This window comes from Equus asinus, chromosome 25 (genome assembly GCF_041296235.1).
Source record: "Equus asinus isolate D_3611 breed Donkey chromosome 25, EquAss-T2T_v2, whole genome shotgun sequence".
NCBI classification, from domain to species: domain Eukaryota; kingdom Metazoa; phylum Chordata; class Mammalia; order Perissodactyla; family Equidae; genus Equus; species Equus asinus.
The window spans coordinates 22889611-22897064 of record NC_091814.1 but is presented as its reverse complement, the minus strand read 5'-3'; positions in this window follow the sequence as shown (position 1 = coordinate 22897064).

Genomic DNA, 7454 nt, shown 5'->3' with positions numbered 1-7454 from the left:
AGTATTGTGTCTCTGTCAGCATCCATGAAACAGTGGCAGGCAAACTTGTTAGCTTTCAAGTGGGATAAAATCTCAGATCCTTTACAGTTGTTGACAGTTTTGGCAATGCACATGAAATGCTATCAGAGACATGGCTTTCTGTAAGAGGAAAGTACAAGGGCCCTTTGTGGCCAGGTTGGGAGATATGAAAGACTCCCTGGGATCCATCAGCAAATGTTCTCATCACAGTGATGCACAAGAGCTGAGGGGTAAGCATCCCCACTATTCTACCTATTAATGAGGCTGAGAAGTGAGAGTGAAGATTGAGACAAGCTGTCCAAATGGTGTTTGATTGCTGTTCATTTTCCTCTGAGTGGGAGGAGGACAGGATGTTATTGTGACAATGCAACAAGCTGCCCGACAGCACCAGCCACAAGGCAATAAAGCAGTGGTGACTTAGTTGAGATATTCCCAAAGCTAAGACTGATGGTATCAGTATTGAGGAAATAGAGCTTCGGTAAACCAAAACCGGAAATTTGTTTCCTTGAGCCTGGACCACCACCAGTCACGTGAAACTGAAAGTCAGTACTTACTGACACAGAGCCATACTCAAGAGACTGGTTAAGTCATTGCCTCTGCTCCAGAGAGAAACACCATCTTCATCTTCCAAGGCTACTACAGGTTGAACTACTTTATATTAGTTGTTTATAGAAAGCCTCTCTATGAGGTAATATTAAGCTCATCTTTGAATGACAAGAGCCTAATAAGTGAAGATCAAGTGGTAAACATTCCAGACAGCACCTAATGCAAAGATGCTTCATTGAAAAAGAGCATGGCATGTTCCAGAAACAGACAAAAGGACTGAATGTGGGGAAAGAGAAAAAGAGAGGAAGCAAAGATAACTCCTAAGTTTTTTAGCTTGAGCAAGTAGACGGATGGTGGTGCTGTTTAATGAAACACGATCACCAGGGAAGAAGCAGATTTGGGCAGGAAATCAGTTCTGGATGGCTAATGTTAAGTTTGAAATGTCTCTTTGATACCCTTGTGAAGATATCAAATAGGCACGTAGATGTATGAATCTCGAGTTCTGGGGAGAAGTCAGGCCAAGAAACAGAGATTTGAGAGTACTTGGCATATAACTAACATTTATTGGGTGCTTACTATGTGCCAGGCACTATCTAAATAGTTTATGAATATTTTCTTAGTTATACTCTTAACATCCATATGGGGTTGGCACTGTATTATTACTTCCATTTTAAAGATGAGGAAACAGACAAAATTTCCCCAAGGTCACTCAGCTGGTGAAGGTAAAGCCAGAAGAAAAACCCAGGCAGGCTGACTGCAGAGCCCAAGCTCATTACTGCTACGCTATGCTACCCAGTACATGATGGTATTTAAAGCCCTGGGGCTGGATAAGGTCACCCAGGGACGGTGTGCAGATAAGAGAAAAGGGCACTGAAGTCTTGCAGAATTTAGTTATGTCCCTTCAGCATTCACAGTCCCCTCTGTCTGCATCTGTACTTCAGACAAGATGCTAATTTATCAATTGGATCTGTCTCATCAGGAATGTGCCTGTACAAATGACCAACCCCAGTGTCCAAGCTAGATCAACCAGCTCTTATAAATTAATAAAGTAGCATTCTTATTTATAATTGCTCCCTTATATGTATGGCTGGTTTGAGTGCATCCCCAGAACATTATTTCCCTTTGATTAATTGATAAAAATAGAATGTCCGGACCCGGAGTGACCTTCCAAGTCACTAGCACTCTGTGGGGTCCCACCTGAAGCACCCAGCAGGCTTCCCTGGGCATCTCTTTAGCCACAGTATGTGTCATACCAGGAATTCTGGAAAGTAGGGTTTCCATGTGGCTTGTTGAAAATTCCAGGGGAAATGAAATTCTGAACTGAACATGTTTAACTCAGAATCTCTCTCGAATACTACACGCTGTTTCAGGAGCTATTTACAAGCTTTGGCATGGCAGAGACGCTGCTCTCAGGAAGACCCATGGCAGCTGGGGAATAGCAGGGACCAGGTATGGGCTCTGTGGTCTAGACACGAGGGATTTCCACAAAGCCCTTCCTCGCCTGAGTTTTGAACAACTCATGTGTATAACAGCAGAGCACAGAGGATGCTCCCTTTCTGCCAACTCTCCCTTTCTATTTTATTTTTAGAATGAAAGATTCGTTTATAAGTTTTATCTCAGTTGCTAGCACTGACTTTAATAAAATACCACTCTCTCAGTTCTTCAGGAAACCTATTGCCAACTTCCCAAGGTCCAATGATTTTGATACTCACTTCTTAGCAATTACTTGAATACAGCGTCCTCATTGAAGAGAAAGAGGTTCTTTCTGGTCAAAAAGGTTTTGTGCCCACCCTTTCAAGCAGAAGTTTCCCATGAAGCTGAAATGACATTTTTTCAAGGAAACCTTGCCTGACAGTCCCTCTTGGTTAAGTTCCTTCTATAAGGCCCCATAGCCTCCAAATTCCCTCATTATTTTGATCGCATTTGAAATTATGTGATCCATAACTGTTTGTGAACAAAGACTACATCTATATTATTCATTGCCATATCACCAATACCTAGTATAGTTCCAGGTACATAGAAGGTGCTCAACAAATGTTTGTTGAATGACTAAACGAGTGGAAAACACTGGACACAGACAAGGCAGCTTCCAATAACATCAACTACATGATCATTATGATCTTGAAGGTTGCATAATGATCTTAACAACTTTAGCAAGGAAACCCGAGAACGTATTTCTAAATTATTGACATATGATAATAGTTTACTTTCATTTTATACCCACAGCATTTTATACCCACATTCTATACCACAACAATTAATGTAAGTACTGAAGTACTTTAAGGCATCTTATCTGAAATTCTCAAAACTTGGTAAAACTCCTGAATTTCCTCTGTTCTGTTGGTCATGTCAGCAAGAAATGTATGGCCAAAGGTCATTTATATTGTAAGCTGCTTCTGTAATTTCTGTGACCTTTAGTGATAAAGTCTCACCAGCCTGGCTTTTTTATGTCATTATAAAATGTCTCATTGGATAAGTTAAGAGGGCCATTGAACTGGTTTTGCATAAACTCTTCACCTAAAGGCCATCTCACAACATATTATTTAAGAGTCACATAAATGATAGTTTGATACAGATGGTGCAGAGGTACCGTGTTAGCACATAGGCACAGGCAGAAGACAAGCATTCCTTAACGACAGGGGGTTTTTTCCTTTTCAGCTTTATTATGATACAACAGACAAAATTTTATATATTTAAAGCATACAACATGATGATTTAACATATGTATACTCTGTGAAATGATCACCACGATCGAGTTAATTCACTCGTTCATCATCTCACAGAGTTAACATTTTGCATGTGTATCTGTGTGTGTGGGGAGAATGCTTAAGGTCAACTCTCTTCGCAAACGTTAAGTACACAACAAAATGTTACTAACTACAGTCATCACACTGTACATCAGACCCCAAAGCTTATTCATCTTACAATGGAAAGCTTGCACCCTTCAATAACACTCTTCACTGCCGTAAAAACTCTCCCAGCCAACCTCACCCACATTCATATATGAGAAAAGAAAACATTAACAGGAACTTAAAAGGAGTGAAAACCACAACCGGGGCAAGCCACGTATCTCTTGACACATTTAAGTCCATCATGCAAATTTTCTCCTGTCGCGGTGGTGACAGACCACCAGAACCTCCTCTTCCTCTTCAGTTGGCTTTATCAGATTTCCAGGCTTCACAGTGACACACGTTAAGGGATCCAGGAGAAACAGCATACACTTTCACTTTTTTAATTTTTTTGCTGAATTGCAAGTGCCTACACTGTTACTTTTATTACTAGATCTGTGCCTAGAACTAAGGTCATGCTTAGTTTGACATACTAAGCATAAGTATGACACATAGCACTGTATAAGTTTAAGGTGTACAGCATAATGATTTGATCTACATATACTGTGAAGTGATTACCACAATAATTTTAGTTAGCATCCATCATTTCACATAGGTACAAGAAGCAGGCTGCCCTCTCAGTGCCATCAGCAGCGTGTCAGTCTCATATAGGTACAAGAGGAAAAGAAAAAAGAAAAAATGCTTTCCTTGTGATAAGAACTTTTAAGATCCACTCTCTTAGCAACTTTCAAATATACCATACAGCAGTGTTGACTATAGTCATCATGTTGTACCTTACATCCCTAGTACTTATTTATCTTATAACTAGAAGTTTGTACCTTTTCACCAGACAACTTTTCAGAATAGTTTTAGGTTCACGCAAGGTTGAGCAGAAAGTACAGAGTTCCCATTTGCACCCCACCCCTAACACACGAATAGCCTCCCCAAGTATCATCATCCCCCGCCACAGTGGTACATCTTTTACAATGGATGAACCTACATTGACACATCATTGTCACCCAAAGTCCATAGTTTACATTAGGTTTTACTCTTGGTGTTGTACGTTCTATGGATCTGGACAAATTTATGATGACATGAATCTATAATTACAGTATCATACAGAGTAGTTTCACTACCCTAAAAAATCCTAAAAATCCACACTTTCATTTTTAACCACATATTCGCCCTAGGTGAAGCAGCTGCATGGGCTAAGGATGCCCAAAAGCAAGCAGCAGGGACAGGACAAAACTGAAAAGCTCATACTCCTAATTTTTTACAACCAAAGTGGTCCCCCTTACAGGATATCAGAATATAGATGGTTCTTTTTGAGCAGTGACATCAGTTTGCCTATCAAGCTCAACACACTCACCAAGTGCCATCTGAAGTCTCTCTCTGCCGATGGTACTTACCAGCTCTAGATAATAGCTTACTTCTTTGGGTGGCCTACAACAGGTGACAAAATAATGAAATTTCCCAGTTTCACTAGCCAAAATCCCATGAACTCCTAGAGGAGGGGACAATGTTTGTATCCCACTGCATAGCACAGTGTCCCCCAAAAGCTTGCTGAGATGAAATGAGAGAAGTCAAGGCCTTGCCCAGATTTCCCAACTCTAAACCAGTACCTTCTCCCATTGTTCCATACATACTTAAGTTTGGCATTTGTTGTTATGAGTTCCTAGGATATCATGTCTGCCCTGTCCTTTGTAATAAGGGAAATGGACTCTATTCCCAGCTTACAGAGAAACCGGGGAGCTGGACAGGAATGAATGCTCCCCAAGATCTTTCTACTCTGTGGATGGTCATCTACTACATCTCTAGCAAGTTCCATGATCGTTTGTGCACTAACGCTGTCATAGTTCTCCAAAGGCTGACTTCCTCCCCCCCAGCCTTTCCAGTAATTGGAAGAAAATTTCTATCACATGCTTAAACTAACATATAAAAACCCAGGGGATATTTTAAGCAGCTGGTTTTCAGTTCTGCAGAAGCCACTGAACCGACCCCAAAAAAAGAATTAATAAAGATTCTCTAAGAACTGGGTCTAAAGATTCTGATGTCTCCTCACCAAGGGCCCCAGCCCCAGGTTTTTCCTTGGCTACACATCAAAGGTAAAGGCTGGAAAATCATCACATCTGGGCAGCAATGTCAAGAAGTCCCAGGCATGATCCTGACAATCCACCAGGCTGAGTCCCTGTCTTCAGTGGTATGGGCAGTGCTTCCATGGAAAACACACCCTTTCAGTCAACCCCCCTAAATAGTAAACAACTAAATACCCTCAGTTTCATGGCGAATGGTTGGGATTATGAGTTTTGCTTTCAGCAAAGCCCAAGAGAAAATATGATTCCATAAATCCAGTACTGAGACCTGGCCTTAAATCTATGAATTCCTGGGCCAAGGTTAGAGGAGGTCCATGAGGTTACATACAGACTCCAAAAGGGTCCACAAAGGTTGGCTCAGTGAGGGCGGGAACATATCCACTGTCTTTACCAACCAAGGCACTTCAGTACCAGGCTGGGAACATCAAAGGCACTGAATAAAGGCTTATTATACTGAAAGGTATTTATTATATTTGGCCATTAAGAGCAACAATAATTTCAGAAGCATGCTAGAGTAGAAATTTGATCACACTAAGCGAAAGTTGGCTGTGAGGTAAACTGAAAACAGCAAGTGAAGCTGTAAGCATAGTCACAATAAAGGACAGTCATGAGAACGGGGAATGCAGTTTCAAAGGGAGTTTTTTAAATTTATTTTCACAAGAAAGACTTGAGTGAAGTATCTGATCCCTTTGATATGCCCTTATTGTATTGCTTTTTGTTGTTGTTGTTGTCAATGCCGTTGAGTGGATTCCAACTCCTAGCCACCCTGTGTTCAGCAGAGTGGACCCTGCCTGGTGTTTTGCTCCATCCTCTCACCTTCTGGCTCTGTATCAGACAATGCTCCGCTGCTATTCATAGGACTTTCATGGCCAATTTCTTCAGAAGCGGGTGGCCAGGTCCTGCTTCCTAGTCTGTCTTAGTCTGGAAGCTCCACTGAAACCTGTCTACCACCATGGGTGACCTTGCTGGTATCTGAAATACTGGTGGCATAGCTTTCAGCATCACAGCAACATGCAGCTGCCACAGTATGACAACCAACAGATGGGTTGTAGGGTTCCCTCACCAAGAAACGTTTAACCACTAGACCACCAGGGCTGGCAGCTATACTGTTAGCTTCCTTTAATTCATTGTTCTTTCAATAGTTTTTTTTTTATTGAGCACCAACTACAGGTGAGGAACTCGTATAGATACTGGGAATGTTTAGGTGAACAAAACAGATAAAGCCCCTCCCTTCAAGGAGATTGTGTTATCCCTCTTGATTCTTAAACAAATTCTTTAATTTCTTGAAGGAAAGCTCCCTGAGCTCCTTGGAATTCAGCCAGGGCTCATCTGTGCTCTGCCTGTGAACACACCATGCAGCTTTCATCAGGTTATTTGGTCTGTCACCTCCTGTAGACTGGATCTTCCTCCAGGACAAGAACCTAGTCTCTTGTCTTCGCATCCTCAGAGCCTGGCAAAGTAGGGGGCTGGGGAGAGCAAGACTAAATCCAGCAAATGAGTCAACTCCATCCAGGAAAGCTGACATTTGCTTATTTGTTTGTCTTTAACCTTAGAAGCCTGTTTTTGTGCTAAGCATTTTGCCCAAAGTCACAGAGAAGCTTGGGTTTGGGTAGAGCTGAGCCAAGGGCCCTGATCTCGTGAAGATTCTGGTGCTTGATTACAAGCACAATACCAATGGAACATTTTCATTTTAAATAAATGACTATTGCTAGAGTATTCTTTTGTGCAGAGCCTGAAAGATAAGAGAGATAATGGTAGAAATAAGAAGATACTCAGAAACAAAAGATATGCTTCACGAATTTTTCTTAATGAAATGTGATGAGCTGTCACTGTTGAAATCAGCTATTCCCTGAAATTCCTATGGATCTACCCAGAAAGTAATTTTTCCTTCCTCTTTACCCTGAAAATCACCCTAGGGAACAGCTAAGTGAGTCCTCACATTCCTGTTTCTCTCTTCTCAGAATCAGGG